This window comes from Cottoperca gobio, chromosome 15 (genome assembly GCF_900634415.1).
Source record: "Cottoperca gobio chromosome 15, fCotGob3.1, whole genome shotgun sequence".
NCBI lineage: Eukaryota > Metazoa > Chordata > Actinopteri > Perciformes > Bovichtidae > Cottoperca > Cottoperca gobio.
In genome coordinates this window covers 14,872,145-14,886,830 of record NC_041369.1, presented here as the reverse complement: position 1 = coordinate 14,886,830, position 14,686 = coordinate 14,872,145, and the positions used below count along the sequence as shown (strand labels likewise).

General features: G+C 44.3%; 1 protein-coding gene across 1 annotated transcript in view; it reads right to left on the bottom strand.

Annotated features, from left to right (window-relative positions):
* Positions 1-14,686, bottom strand: part of zmiz1a (zinc finger, MIZ-type containing 1a) — a 73,081-nt gene that overhangs the window by 30,763 nt on the left and 27,632 nt on the right. The window lies entirely within an intron of this gene.

Sequence of the window (14,686 nt, the reverse complement as noted above, 5' to 3'; positions counted from 1 at the left end):
GGGAGGGGGAGCCAGGGCTCTAGAAAGCTGCTCAGTACTGATAAAGGGTCCCCCAAGATCCCCTGCTGTGAGAAACAGAGCGAGAGAACGAATACGATGAAAGAATAGTGCTCAGCCGGGGAGTTTTCACGTGTAATGCTCAGTCTGGTGGGCTTATCGTAAAAAGACTCTTGCACACTCTTTCACGCTCTCACACACACACACACACACATTCACACATTCACACTTAAGAGCATGTAAACACAAAAGCTTGAATTCTTCACTTTGATTAAGCGTAAAGGTAAAACTTCAAAGGAGCACTTTGAGAATAAGAGTGTATTACTAATCCTCTGAGCTTAAGCATTACCAGAGTAGAATTACCTGGAGTGCACTAGCACAAAGTCTTAAACAAGCGCGCATACATTGCTCGTATGAGTGAGGGGGGCATGATGTTGTAGTGGTTGCTGTGAAAAAACAGCCAGCTTTACATTCTGCAGGGCACAAAGACACTCTGACCGTGCATAATATGACCATAACTTTGAGTGGCCTAATTCTGCCGTATTGTGCCGTCTCCCAGCGTCCAGCAGATGTCTCCCTTTCCTGCTGCTAACCAGCATGTCTTTTTCACACTCTACACCCGGAGCAAGTGGTCCAGAGAGGGCTCCTTTAAGCCCTGACAAGTGCTACAAATCCCCTTCAGCGGCCAGGCAGCTCCACGGACCGCTAACAGGGCACGCTCCAGCCCAGCGCTGGCCGTCTGACCTTGTGGCTATTGATTAACTGTTTCTCCTACAGCTCTCCTTCCCGCTGTCCCAACACACCCGCAGCCAAGACCAAAAAAGGAGGAAAATTGGAGTGGGGTGAAAGAAATTTGCCCAATAATCTCTTCTTCTTTTTTACCTTCCTTCCCTCTGTTGTGCTTTCACAAGGTCCAACACACACACACACACACACACACACACACACACACACACACACACACACACACACACACACACACACACACACACACACACACACACACACACACACACACACACACACACACACACACACACACACGGGCAGTGCTTTTGTTAGTCGATGAAAAGACGGGCCCTGAGGTTCTGACAGGAAAATGAGTGAGGTAGAAATGCGACTGGCCGGTGGCGTTGTAACTGAGATAAGAAGTCAATCCACCTGACTGACTGCTTCAGCACCACACGCCCTGCTCAGGGTATGTGTTGCATAACAGGCGATTCTTCAGCGTAAACATGGCAGAAGCGTCCTACTTCCTCACCTTCCTCCTTGTTTACTATCAGAATAACACACAGTAATCTGTCAAATCATCAGAGGAAGTCTCTGCCTCTACTTTTCTACAAATTGACAGATTACAGCTGGACTGAGAACTTAAAGAATGTTAGCAGTGTGTTTTTCCTGCTTTAGACTTTTTGTGTTCCTGCTGTTGTTGTTTGAGCGTGCGCACGCTGAAGACGGGCATGCTTAATCTTTATTGTCTTCCAAACATCTTAATCAGCTCCACTCAGCACTGCTTACCAGAGGTGCAAAGCAAAGGATTACACATCCAATTATGCTGTGCCTATTACAACCTCCCTTTAAACAGCAGTGGGAGGATGCTGCTATGAATCAGAGCAGAGTAACAAACCACAAATAATACTAACATCCGAGGAAGCCTCTGTTCCTTTCTCTCACTGTCTCATAAAAAAAACAAAAAAACAAAAAAACACAAACTCTCACTTCTTGTTTCCCTCATTTTTTCTTTCCGGAGCAAAACAAGCTGGGGGAAGTGGGGGGGGGGGGGGGGGAGAGAGAAGTAAGTGCTCAGAAGCAAAAGGAAAGTAATATGAAAGGCACTGGAGTATGGCAGGAAGGGGGCAAGAAGGGCCGGCTCAGTGGGGAAAAGACACAAGAGAGAAAGTAAAAGAAAGAGTGTTGAAATTATCTCTTCATTATCAGGTGCAGCACACACCCACTTATTCATACACACACACGCACGCGCACGCACGCACACGTTGCCTGTGATCACTCACTCACTAGCATGAGTGATTTCTCATTTCAGACAAATGACTACCACCTTTGTCAAGTGCAGCTTGCTCTGTGAATGTGAGGGCTGGTGGGGGTTGTGTGGAAGCGGTTACACAGGAGCTCATAATGCTCTACAATACTGTGTGTTGTATAGAGCACATTGGGAGCATATGGTCCAACATCAATATATACTATATATATATATATTATATATATTTATATTGTCATCAAGATAATGCAAATATATGCCAAAAAAGTTAAAATCAGCAAATATTTAATTAAATTAAAAATATTTGATGTATCCCTTTAGGGAACATTTGTGATCACAAGTAGAATCATTTATTTAGAAAACAGGAATTTGTGAAACGACTAAAAAAGTCCATATCGTCAGAATATGATCCTTCGGAAAGATGATAACATCTTTTTAATTCTTGACACAACCAATTGCATCACAATAAGCCCTATTAAGGAGCACATATCCTGCAGACACATGAAAGCTTTGGATCTGGAGGCTAAAATGTAGTGTTTTCTTTAAATGTGTCTGCTACATTTTTCAATTTAAATTTATGCTGTGGTTTGAATGGGCTCCACAGCAGGCCCTGGAGGGAAGAAGCATATTCTGTGCATAAAATATGTTCAGTTTAAAAGTTAAATGATTATGGCTTTGCATGCGATACTATGAAAAACAAGAGATTTTGGCGGTGTTTTAATGCTTAATCTTCTAACACCCAGTCTATCCTGTATGTAAAGTGTAGAGGGCAGTGCTGAACAATATAAAAAAAGGAGCAAGTGTGGCCAGAGATCATCTTCATTATTCAGCAACAGTGTGAAAAGAGAGAGCATAACTATCACTCCAGCTCTCTGGACACAGTGGGGAATCTTCTCTCCTCCTCCTCCTCCTCGTCTTCAGTTATATGGCCAGTTTTTCTTTCTCTCACTACTATGCTTTTTGCTCCCTTTTTCTATAGCCCTCAGACATCATTAGAGCCACCCAGCATGCGACTCCTTTCCACCACCTTCCATTTTCCTTTCTATCATATCTCAACCCTCCTGCCACTCTTCCTCCCTCCCTCCTCCTCCCTCTCCTTCCTGGGGCCCCGTGCGGGAGCTGCCATAACAGGAGGTGGAATGGATTCATTTGCTCTAATGTGGTTTAGGCTGCAGCGTGGCACGGCACAGAGCGACACTTTCTCCCAGTGCACAGAGCTTCTCTCCCTCTCTGTCTGCAGTTCATGTGTTTTCAAACAGGCCAATCAACACCACTCAGCTGTGCTGGCCTCTCTCTCCCTCTCCCTCCCACAATCTCTGCTCTCAGTGTGTCTGTAAAAAGCTACTAGCCCTCTTTCTCTCTCTCACACACACACACACACACACACACACACACACACTCACACACACTATTATCTCTATTTGCAAACTCCCATTGCCGGTCCCTTTTTGCGGCTACTTTTTTTGGCTTTCTCCGGTCCACTCCACTCCGTCCTCAGCTGCCGTTTCTTCATTTGTATTTATTTTTTACAAACCCACTACCACCATCACGTCTCTGCCTTGTTTCGTTCTTTGCATTATTTTGCTAATCCTCTCCTCTAATCTCACCCCCTCTCTTTTTCCCCATCCCTCCCATCAAAGCCAACTATTGGCCACATTGCTCCCTCCGGCCTTTATAAAACTCGACAGCATCATAACCACCAGCCTCAATAAAAATTTGAAATGACTTGTCCCAGGGGTGGAGAAAAAATAAACTCTAAATGTCGCTGTTTGTTTATCTTCTGTTTTAATGTGACAACCACAGGAGCACCGGGCAGCTATGTGACACACAACACTGCAATGCAAACAGCTGTGATGTGAGGATATGTGAGCTGCTCTGTTGCTGTCTATAAATATGGAGCTTCAGTTGTGGAGTATTGCAGGTATGCACCACCAGATACCCCCGGGAGCAGCCGATTATTTCACCACTCATTGTGTGAGATCAAAAAAGAGCACCATGTACTAAGTGAGCGCAGAGGTGCCCTCTCTTTTAGCGAGTAGGGATTGGCAACATAAGACTTCAGCATTACAATATTTGGAACAGAATGCATGACAATATTTTAGGGATGATTATCGCTTATACAAGGTACTTACACACTTATACAGGCTTACCCTGCTTACATGCACACACAGGATTACACACTTTACTGCGTCAATACATCTATTGATTATTTTTGTTGAGTCCTTGATTTGTCTATATGATTTCTGGTCTTACGTAATAGTCTTCAAGGTGCTTTTTTGTCTAACAGTTAAAAGTCCCCCCAGTATTAAATGTACAGTGAAACAGTGAAATAGAAAGAAAAAGCAACAAATCCACATATTTGAAAAGTCAGCAGCTGCATTTCTTTTCTTACTTTATGTCACAATCAATAATTAGTTCAATCAAGTTCTGTCGTTGAACTTATATTTCCCTCAGGAGTCGGTGGAGACCAAAAACAGAGCAAATAGGATATTGGACGTTCGCCTTGTGGCCAGAGACATGACTAATAAGCAAGTGTTTGCTAAGAAGCTCAGCATATCAACTTACAAAGTGATGATATGTCACTGTTGCAGGTTTGAGCTGTCAGAACACTGATGATCTGACATTCACTGCCACTTCACGCCATGCTTGACCAGCAGGGGTGACAGAGGAGCCAGGGTTTGAACTTCTCTCTTAAGCTCTCTTTACACAACCAACTGCAACACTCTGAATATCTTCCAAGACAGACCGTGTGAAAACGTGCACCGTTATCACCACATTTAAACAATATCGCTCCGTGCTAAAGTCTAGCTTTGATCCTGTTCAAATGTGTAGTTAAAAACCACCAAGATCTTAATATTGTATTGTAAAAATGATAACTGGATGAGAAGATAATTCATGGCAGCATCTGGCAGACCACCACGATACGTCGCCATTACAGGCAACCATGCAGCTTATACAGGTGACTGAAACGGATCATTACCGTGATTAAAATGACAAATTTCTCTAGGTTTGAAAATTGTTGGAAACATTTGGGATAAATTAAGGAGACAATTCAACAAAATATAAAACATAGGTCTAGTAATTTCTAGACATTTTAATGTGGAAATGCTACATATTACACCTTGCTCTACGGGTATTGCTGTGTTATAACCGTAAAGGAAAACCCCCCGATGATGCCTGATCACATCCTGAATCATGGTACAATATTTGATCGAAGTAGCATTTGGCTCTTGTGTGTGTGTGTGTGTGTGTGTGTGTGCCGATGTTGGTGCACGCATCCATGTTTTGTCCGGAAGTTTATCTATCTAACCATGAGACACGAAATCAGGTCATAAATGAGCAGAACGGAGCTCGAGCCTCACATGATGAATGAATGAACTCCTTATTCCATAGAATGTTCCAGCTGCTGAGAACTATAAATACCAGCTGGAGAAGATTGTATGTCCTAGCTGCCACATACAATTTTCCACTGTCACGAAAGGCAAGATTCTATCACCTGTGATGCACAAGGGATGAAGCGAGAGTGTGTGTGTAAGGCCAATGTGTAGCCTTTATCGCTGCACCAGACCATCACAAGACTTCCTGAAATACTGAGCCCTTTCAGTGAAAGAGTGCCTAAATCTTAGAAGCTTTATTAAGTGGAATAACAGCAATCTAGTACACTTTTAAAGAAGAATATATGAGGAGATGACAGTGTATCTGAGGAGAGTGATTGACAGTGCAGTCTGACAGGCTTGTGTAAAGCTAACCTTATGGGCCCGACTCCAGCAGAGCTGTTAGCTCACACACCGCCCCCTGTGACTGCTGAATGGGTAAACTGACAAATTCCTTGTCCTTCGGTTTCAGCAACGGCAAACTGCTGACCCAAATGCAATTAAACAACATCCACTGGGGTGCGTGTAACACATCAATGTACGGTAGCATATGAATGTGCATGTGATAGTCTTTGCGAGGAGAGTGTGATGAAGTGTGTGCAGAAAAGAGAAACAGAGAGACAGGGGCAGAGAGTGAGACTTACAAAGAGTGAGTGTGATTCAATCTGCTCAGTAAGCCATGAAATGGTATTGGTGTCATTAGGGAGAGCAAAAAATATATCTGTGCCAGTCTGCCCTCCACTCCTCTTGTCTTTGAGACTCCAAAAGCACAATCCTTACGCACAACAAAAAAAAGCAACCAGCCAAGCCTCTCTGCACATGGCGGAACAAAATGCCCTCCAGTGTTGCAACCTTATGTCTCCCCTCTGATCTTTTATGCGACAAATCCAATTAACCATAAAAACAAAAACAATTCTTAAGCATTTGCAATTAGAAATCATGCTGAAATCATACACACGGTACAGCCAGTACGGTTCAAAACATGGCATCTTTTGAAAGGCTGAATGAAAAGGTTATTAGACTGCTTCATAGTGATGAAAGATAAATTGCAACTTTGCTCATTCAATCCTCCACAGAACTGAGTACTGAGTAAATTCAATTAACAAAGGACAACTTCAGTGGATGATCCACAATCTAAACAACTGAGGAAAGTATCTATTGTATGAAAAATACATTACAAAATTGTGGTTATAAACTGTCATAAAGCAACAACAAAAAAAGCGTTTCCTAAACTTGTATTTGTTTGTCTGTCAGCAGAACTACAGAAAAACAACAGCCCCGATGTTTATGAAGCTTGGTGAAAGGGAGTAGCATGGGCCAACGAAGAACCCATTAAATTGGAGCGGATCCTAATAACCTGGCGGGTACACAAATTCACTTTTGTTAACTTTGTGAGATGGGGCATTGGTTCTTTCAAGTGGTGTCGTAATAGCGAGTTCAAGTGAACGCTCTCTGAAGTCGGGACACAACTCGGAAACAGACGTCAACATGTTGCTTCCGAGTCGTTTCCATATTACAACTTACTACGAGCTTATAAACACCAAAGTTGGAAGCGCGAGTGCCATTATCCCTGCAACAGTGTTTGTGTCGAGTACGGAATCATTATTGATTTTTCCACCACCCTGCCTGCAGTATAGCGCCCCCCCCCCCCCACTAGAGTTGGTACAGAATAAAGGCCTCGTTCAAGGGCACTAGAACGAGACTGATGTTTGCCAGCACATGCACCAAGTCCTCTGATCGGAGAGCAGCCTTTGTAACCAGCAATGCAACAAATACAAACAAATTAAGTTTTCAAGCTTTGCACACTCCGAGTGAAACCCTTAGACAGTGGATTTGTACTGAAACGGCTAAATAACCTTAGCGAGACCTTCCTATACGTGTAGACGCGAGAACGACGCTCGCATTCATCTTGCACTGTGTGTGTCAGCGTGAGGGTATGAGTAGCAAAACAACTCAAAAACATGCGCTTGCTTTGAAAATGAAACAGCCTAATGTACTGTACACAGAGCTCCAGTTTCATTCACTGAAGGTACAATCCACACAGGTGCTATTTGGCACAGAGAGCGCAAAAACCAGCGTTTCACTGCAGCTTTCACAAAACACTCTTTTAGTGCTACAATGCACTCCACGACTGTATGTGTGTGTGTGTGTGTGTGTGTGTTTATTTGTGATCTCAAACATCTTGATACAAAGTCCATCCTGTCAGCTTATCTTCACGCATGCATGTGTGCGAAACATGTCGACATGATGTTTGACATAGCAGACAGACAAAGAAACACAAGCCTCAAGAGGCTTTAATGTGTGCGTTTGTGAACCGATGGGCTTTCTCTCTAAAAAATGTTATTCTACTGTGACTCTGCTTGTGAGGTTTAAGGCATGTAGAAGGGAGTGCAGGAAGACAAGACAGACAAATAGAGGGGAGAGGAAAACAACTCATACAACATATTACATGTAGTGAGAGGCAGGGAGAGACGAGCACGGAGAGATAGGGGGAAATGGTTGCAGAGCAGGAGAGAGAGATGGCGAGAGGTCATCCCTGGGTAATTTGTTTTGGTCCTCTCAGAGCGCAGACACACAGGGAGCAGGTAAACCAATTACAGTGTGACATGAATCACTAAGACCTACAGGCAGCCACGATGCTGGCCGGCCAGCCAGCAAGCCGGGGCAGCCAAACAGCGGGCCGACTGCACGCTGTTTCTTTCCCTAAGTGCAGGTCAATCACGAGCCACAGCCGTCGCAGACATCTGGAAGGAACTGACGACAGACAAAAACAAACATAATTTCCCCACAGCTTCAGCGCTGAGAGATGCCTGTGACAGCTTTTTAACGTCTTCAATGGATCTGGATGTTCTTCTGAGGAAAACACTTCTCAGTGGCTGCTGGGAAACATTGTAATTGACCCCAACTAAAAACACTGAATATGCAATGCAATGCAAATTTCACACAAACTTCTCTGATGGCTTCATCTGTGATACATCAATCTAATCTGACAGTATGTGTTTTGGTTTGCTCAATTCCATCCCATCTTCAAAAACACAACAATAGCGATAATGACACGGCTCCTTTGAAGAAGCACGAGGTTGGATGTCACATCCCGATGGAGCCAATCCTCCAGGGGGAGGTTAGGAGTATTTACACGACTTAAGCAATTACTTTGATTTTCCTTAATCGCCCGACGGCTGTCAAAGCGATGTCGTGTCAGGCCTCAGTCACATAAACGCCACCGGCTATAAAACTGAGAAGCAGGCAAGAACTTGTAAATAAACAATCATCTAGGTCTCTTTCTGTGGCAAAAGCCCTAATCCTCGAGTTGACGCTAAACCGACAGTCAGCGTCATGAAAATCCACGAGAGAGAATGAAGTTGACAAGGAGAGGGATTGGACTGGATTAGATATCGCCTTGGCACTTGGTTTTATTTGATGTGGCCTTGGTGCACGTTGTAGATTCAGGACGGGTAAATATTTGATGAAGGGCGTTATGGTGTTGGGCTTGCTGCTGCCAGGGGCTCTTCGAAGGGAGCAACTAATAAAGACAGCGGCAGGCAGATTGTCGATCACCGCTGGGGCGCTGGCTGAGCAGAAGTGGCTGGAGAGCGGAGTGGAGCCTGTCGCCCCCTCAACGTGTTTACCAAAGCACCGGGTCTTCTAATGTTAGCTCAGCGGGCAAAGATAGCTCTTCCCTAGACTGTAAATCAGTATGCACTCTCATGCATGAATATACACACACATACACACGGAGAGCACCAGTGGGGCCGCAGTGAGACACAGTTGGAAGAGATTTCCTAAGATGTTAAATCTACCATGTTGCTGCCCCTTGAAATTAATAAGGGCCTCTGAACTGCTCTCTGAGAGCAACTAACTGGCCATTTGCACTGTCTGGCTCCACTGGAAAAGGCACTCCTTGCTCCATCTCATAAACCCTTTCTCCTCTTTCGGTTTTTTTCTCCGTCTTCTCTCCATCACACCCGCTGCTCTCTTTTCCTCTCTCCGTCTGTTTCACCCCACAATTTCCCCATCTTTCTTCCCTCCATCTCTATTGTCTTCCTTCCATCTCCACCCTCTTCGTCTCAGTCCCCTCTCCTCTCCTCTCTTTCCACTAACACACCCCCTCCCTCCCACCTCCTCCCACCTCCTCCTCCTCTTTTCTCTCTCTCTCTCTCTCTCTCTCTCCATTCCTCTGGCCCTAAAACCAGCCCCTCGGCCGCCCGCTTGCACTCACTCAGATGGCTGTTACCATGACAACCCTGTTCTTTCAGCTCTTGCAAAATAATGAAGACAATGTGTTTTCCATTTAGATGAGTTTTCTGGCGCAGCGGGGAGATATGGAGTGTCCATCTTGCCTCCTCTTTCACTGCGGAGGAAATGTAATAAAAAAGGGTTTCTAACCTCTCTCTCTCTGACACTCCTTAGCTCAGCCTTTCTCCCTGACAAGCTTTCTACACACTTGTACACACACACACACACACACACACACACACACACACACACACACACACACACACTTGTACACACACACTTGTACACACACACACACACACACAAGTTAGGGTGCTGTGTAAGCCAGCTGGGTGGTAAAGTGAGCTCAGTGTTTTTACCACAGAGGAGAGAGAAAAGCAGCAAAGAGTAATGTCTGGCTGGTTTTGCAACAAAGCACATCATCTGCAGCATTTGTTTGCCTCTGCAGTGTCATCATCAATGCAAAAAAAAACTGATTGACAGGTCGAGATGGGACTTTGCCGATTAAAAAGAAACCAAAGTGGAAAATGTGTCTGTGATAGATTACATAGTTCTGCACCCTGTTGTGAATCCCAAGCACTGACAATGACAAACTGTGAACATTTCAAGTCTTATTTAGGGTTTGTGAAACTTATCAATGATGATTTTCACAGCATATTGCTCCAGTGCGGTAATACATGCCATGACAACTGAAATTGATGGAAAGGGTTCGCTTTCTGTCTCTCGCTGGAGTGGACAGCACACGAGGGGAAATGCAATCCAACCACTTGTTAAAGACTGGAAAGTAACATTTACGCTGCTCCGAGAGGTAATTCAGTTGCAAACGTTCAGGCTTTTTTTTGTTTTTTTTGGGGGGGGTCCACGTAAACAAGCAAAAGCTGATTGTTTTTTATTGCTTTATTTCTAATGACAGCGGTGTTGCAATAAAAAGCTTTGGCTGTGAAAGAAAAAGTAGACTTGAAAAACTGGTTTCTATGTCTACAATAAAGGTGAGATACTGATTAAACAGAGCTTTAGTCTCCGGCTCCTAGTTGTTTGTGTTCATATACACCGTTAAAAATAACATACCACCATTTAAACATTAAGGTAGCTGATCTGCATAACCTAGCTCAGGACTTTCTGGATCTCAGAAACACTGTATACCTATATGAGAAAATATACAGCCCTAAGAAGGAAAGAGACACATATGAGGGAAATACAGAGCGGGAGCCGTATAATATGTGTATGTCTGGGTGTTTACAGTGGAAATAGTGAGTCTGGGACATTTTCTTTGGGTCTCTTTTCCAGTGTTTATGGAGAGTGGTGAGGAACAACACTTCCTGAGAGGAAAGCCAGCTTTCCGAGCCCAAACCCTCTTCCAAGCCCCTGCAGACGGGGAACGCTCTGTCTCCAATTTATGTTTTCCACCCAGTGCCGCGTAAACACAAGTGTAGAAAAACCGGTGTGCATGGGTGTGTTTCAGATAATACGCACACACACACAAAGACAAAACGGCAGGACTAATCTCGGACAAATGAGCCAAAACATCTGAGATGGCCCAGCGCTCCCAGTGTTTACCAGCCGTAATGGACCTTTATGAAGAAGCTGCTACAAGAAGATGATATGAAGAGGGTCAAGCTTCACCTAAAGCCCACTGCAATGACCTCCTCCTACTCATCTCTCAAGTTGTCTCTCTCCGGCCTGTCAACACCAGTGACAGAGGGATTTAAAAAGAAAGCTGGGAGGAGAATGTCTCCTACTCTCCTTCTCGCTGTCTCTCTCCCTGACGGCCCCCTCCGCTCATTCTTAATTACATCCAGATCAGACTATTAATGAAGTCAGTCTGCTTTTAACAACACCTACAGGGAGTGAAGGAGGGCTTTCCTCAGCCAGGGAACATATCAAATCAAATCCGGCTCCTGGCCTCGACAGGTTTTGAGGCCAATTAAAATGGCTCGCTGACGCAAAGCAAAGATCATTTCCATGTCGACTGTTTTTTTATTCAAGAGTACTGATTTAGCGTCGTCATACTCACGATGGGCAGTTTTTTTCGAAAGCGATGCAGCTGAACCAGAGATATCGTCTTTTTTAATCCAAGCATAACCCTTATCAAAACCTGGCACAGATATTATCCACAATGCAACTCGACGGCCGACAGTTCAGTGGGAGATTTTAAGTGTGTTATGCTAGCAGCAGCTAATGAAGCCTCGAGCCTCTAGCTTCAAATAGAGACGAGGAGTGGGCTTCAGAGGTTCTTTCCAACTCCAGAAAACACCCAATATTTTTCATTTTCAAACAACCAGCCCTGACTCAAGTGATGTCACATGAGGCAATTTATCAGATTCCACACACTGTCTCTGGAGCACATATACAGTCACGTACGAGCCCCCCCTAAATCGATTAATTGTTTTTGCTTCACAAATTACTTAAATGATTAATTGTTTATCAAAACCATTGATTAAATTTCCTTCTCTTGACTGATTGATTAATAGAGCTGGTTTTGGAGCTCTGCAGAACCAGCTGAGCGGTTTGCATGAAGGTAAATCATCCATCAGCTCTCTGCTGTTTGATGTGCGGGGAGATGATGTCAACGTGCCATGTGTGCTGGTGTATACATTTAAACAAACCTAATCATCAGTAACAGAAACGTCATCTTATCGCCTTCTTTTCTTTCGCCTTTCTTACGTTGTTCACTCGCCTGCTGCGAAGTAAAACTACACGCGTTTGATCCTCAAAGGGTACACCGCCAGTGATGCACATACAAACACGTATCTGAAAAGAAGGTAGGGGATGTATATTATATGGTGCCATATGTGTACAGTGATGGCAGCCTTTTGATGAGCAGGTTGCCCGTATGGGGGCTTTAAAGTGCTCTAGTTGCTTCCCACACGCATCCATTTTTGATGTACAGCATGTGGCGGGAAACAGCCTCTATGCTCCAGGCTCTCTGATCTTCTCAAGACACTCCTGTCAAAAAGCATGATGGCACGATGTGGACTGTGTGTGTGTGTGTGTGTACCACGAGGTGAGTGCTTTTTGTCTGTGTTTGTACTCAAATGTCTGCCTCTCTCTGTAATACCATTGTCCACTGTCACCTGCAGAGCACAGCAGCATTAGGAACCCCCACCCCCCCTGCACACAGACACACACACACACACAAATCCCAACAGATCAAAACACTGCACTCCATCAAATCCAGTGAAAAGCCTGTTTACTGATGATCCGGTGTGAAGACAACAGGCGGCGGGAGTGGGAGATGAAGAGAGAGAGAGAGAGAGAGAGAGAGAGAGAGAGAGAGAGAGAGAGAGAGAGAGAGAAGAGAGAAAGAGAGAGAAAGAGAGAGAAAGAGAGAGGTGAGGGGTGAGTGGTTGAGGGAGTGAGGCAATCGGGGAGTGGCCAACTGCAGGGGCTTTTATTATCCACCATTGTAAAGGAGCTAGGTGGGATAATTGGTCTCCTAAGCTCAATGCGCAGCATGCATTTTTAATGAGTCCACACTGTTGCTCATTTAATATATAGGCAAGAGATTGCAGATAAAGAAGAAATGCTGATGTTTATGGAGAAAGGGGAACTGAGGGAGAGATGTTTAATTATTTCTCTGGTTTGGCTTCTGTTGTTAATTGTGTTAGTAGTTTGTTGCATAATTGCTGAATTATAAATGTCTCATCATGCCAGAAAGACTTCTTCTGCACATGTATGTACACACATGTGTGTGTGTGTGTGCAGGATTGTGCATGCAAACCCAAAGTATACAGTATAGTCGTTTCAGGATGTATTCATACAGATGCAGACTGTACTATAGTTGTGCTTCTGTATTATGTTTGTGGGACTCACTTTGTCTCCTGTAGGGTGATCATTCAAATGTCACATTTCTTTTTGTCGAAGGGAATGATTCTGAGAAAGTAAAAACTAACAACGTGTATGTTTTAAGTTTCTGTTTTGCTCATAATAGTGTGGACTGAAGTGTGGATTGTTTTGATCAGTGTGATTATTTGATATGTTAGATACATTTTCCCAGATATACTGTACACCAATATTATTAATATTATGATATTGATATTTGGGCTCGATTGACCTGCTGAATTTGATCTACTGAGTGGCTGGTAAAATGTAAACATTCACTTGTATTCACTTCACCATCCTGGATTCATCTTTTTTTTTCTTTCGATCACACCATCATTTCTGTCGCATGGGTGTTGTATTTTTACTGTGTTGTTTATCCTGTACACACGTCATCTATTGCCTGTCCGTCCTGGGAGAGGGATCCCTCCTCAGCTGCTCTCCCTGAGGTTTCTTTGTGCGGTGCGAGGGTCTCGTGTCAGAGGGTGTCGTATGCTGTACAGTCTGCCCACTGAGACCAATGTGTCATTTGTGATACTGGGCTATATAAATATATTTGATTTGATTCGATTTGTAATTTGGCAAGTGGACAATTTTTTTTTATTTTATACCCTGCTCACCAAGTACTAGTTAATCGCACATGGAGAAGTGGGATCTAGACTCTCTGATCCAAAGTCACTGCCTGTAACTCAGAAAGGCCAACCCTCCCCAGCCAGACGCTGTGGGGGAAGTACAGAGTTAGCGAATAAAACACACACCAGCTCCAGCCAAGACTTCTGACCGGTCAAAGCGCCTCTTAATGTTCTTACTGACCTCAAAGCAAAAATGAGAGCAACCCTTCGCATTACAGCAGTCTCAGGCGAGCATTAGAGGGCTGCTCCGACCAGGAAGTTAAGAGGCTGGTAGCGGGGCGCAGGAGCATCCGAGTTTAAGTGAGTTTAAGTGAATTAAGAAAACTAAGTCGTGTTTAGCCCCGGCATGAATCCATCTCTCCTTGTTGGAGGGCGTAGTGCCTGGGCTGCCACCTCGTAATAGCATTAAACACCTCCCAAAGTGATGCTTGGGAGCAAGTACACCGCAGCGCAAAGGTTGTGAAAGGGTCGCTTACAATAGAGGACTGCACTTGGACAAAAAATTGTTACGAAGAAGGTGGCGGGGGTGGGGAGGTTGAAGAGGGGTGGCAGGAGGAATAAAGAGAGGACAGGAGGCAGAGAGGAGAGGTGGCAGGTGGAGGGAGGTTGATTAATGACAGGTCTTTTTTGCC